This window comes from Cebus imitator, unplaced genomic scaffold (genome assembly GCF_001604975.1).
Source record: "Cebus imitator isolate Cc_AM_T3 unplaced genomic scaffold, Cebus_imitator-1.0 Scaffold51, whole genome shotgun sequence".
Lineage (NCBI taxonomy): Eukaryota > Metazoa > Chordata > Mammalia > Primates > Cebidae > Cebus > Cebus imitator.
In genome coordinates, this window is record NW_016107366.1 from 10,313,021 (window position 1) to 10,315,152 (window position 2,132).

Genomic DNA, 2,132 nt, shown 5'->3' on the forward strand with positions numbered 1-2,132 from the left:
TAGAGACGGGGTTTCACCATGTTGACCAGGATGGTCTCGATCTCTTGACCTCGTGATCCACCCGCCTCGGCCTCCCAAAGTGCTGGGATTACAGGCTTGAGCCACCGCGCCCGGCCATCTCTTCTTTTTCATTCCTAAACACCAACTTATCTTGCTGCCTCTAGCTCTATTAATGCCGCACCATCTTTTGTCAGGTCCAGCCCTCAGGGATGTTGTACAAACAAGTACCAAAGCTATGTGCAGAGGAGACCGACTTGAAAAATCATTGTCTGCCCAGTCTGGTGAGAGAGCTAGACAGACAAACAAATACAATAAGATAATTGCTCTGCTAGAGGTTTATGTGAAGGAATTTCTGTGCTTAGAAGGAGTGCTGAGGTGCAGCTGGATCAATCCGGGAAGACTTCCTGGAGATGATAGCATTTGGGTTGGCACCTGTAGGCTGAGTAGGAGCTTGAAAGTTAGACAAGTCAGGGAGAGCCAGAAAAATTACCCACAGACAAAGGTGTGGCTATGAGAAGGCAGGGACTGGAAGCTCATCTGTGTTTTAGAGAGGTTCCCTGGGGCCATGGAGGATGCTGGAGAGGAGAAAAGCTGAGGCAGCAGAGAGACCCAAGAGGAAGATTTAGGATCTGAAAGTTTACTCCTGCTCTGCCAAGCAATGCTGTGCAACCTTAGGAAAATCACTTGAACTCACTGAGCTTTCATCTCTCATCTGTCAAATGGAGAGAATAACAGGCACCCATGGGGATGCTGGGGAGGGCTGAATGAGCTAATGGAAGGGAAAGTGCTAAAGTGCTGGATAAACGCAAGCTGTTGTTATTGTAGAGAATCCACCGGGGCAGGCCGTGTTTCAGCTGCAGCCCCACCTCAAAAAATGGCCTCCCTGAGCCTCCTGCAAGTCAAAATCCACATCCTCCTGGGCTTGGGGGTGGAGTGGGGTACAGGATTCAGGGAAGGGTGAATACATACCTGACTATGGATCTTGGCTTACTGGCTCTGTGACCTGGGACCAGTGTCTTCCCCCTCTGAAACTCATTTCATAGAGCTAAGAACCCAACTAACAGGGCTTCTGTGAATTCTGTGGGACGAGGTAAGTGATCATTAATTGTAGACCGTTAGTTCCCTGTCCCCTGCTCTCCAATTCCCTCCTCCAGGGCCTGGCACCAAGCTGAGCAGAGTTGGAAACAGTAAATATTTAATAACAGATGGGCTGAGAGCTCCTAAGTGAAGGGAGATGTGGAGGAACCAGAGGACACCTGCTTCCCCAGCAGGGGCAGCTGTGCAGACAGGCCAACCTGGGCTTCAGGGCCAGCGGCAGCCAGATCCTGAAGGAGCTTTTGCCTTCAGTGACTTCCTGAGGGAGTCGCAGCTAGCAGTGGCCTTCCCAGGTACCCGAGCCCCACAACAGGTCTCTCTCCCATCCCCTCTGTCTGCCACTCAGGGGAGCATCAAATGGATGTGGACCCCACTCAGCAACCATCCACCGAGCCCTCTCCAGTGTGCCAAGCCTCTCCTGGCACTACAAATTCTGAGAGGAACGAGGCCAGCCCTTTCTCTTCAGGGCCTCCCATCTGGCTGCAAGAGTGATGGAAAACATGTTTGCTAAAAGGTGATAGCCAGCCTGGGCAACCTAAGGAGACCAGCCTGTGTCTACAAATAATTAGAAAAATTAGCCAGGCGTGATGATGGCACACGCCTGTGGTCCCAGCTACTCGGGAGGCTGAGGTGGGAGGATGATAGCCTAAGCCCGGGAGGTCAAGGCTGCAGTGAGTCGTGATCATGACACTGTACTCTATGCTGGGCAACAGAGCAAGACCCGGTCTCAAGAAAATAAAAGAAAAGCTGGGTGGCCAGGTGTGGTCCTGGGGGCTGCAGCTGTGTGTGTCATCACTTACTCACTTGCCTGGTGGTCAGTGATTTAAAGGTTTCCATCCCAGGAGTATTCCTTTTCCTTAATAGGAATTTACACTGCCGGGCGCGGTGGCTCAAGCCTGTAATCCCAGCACTTTGGGAGGCCGTGGCGGGTGGATCACGAGGTCAAGAGATCAAGACCATCCTGGTCAACATGGTGAAACCCCGTCTCTACTAAAACTACAAAAAATTAGCTGGGCATGGTGGCACGTGCCTGTAGT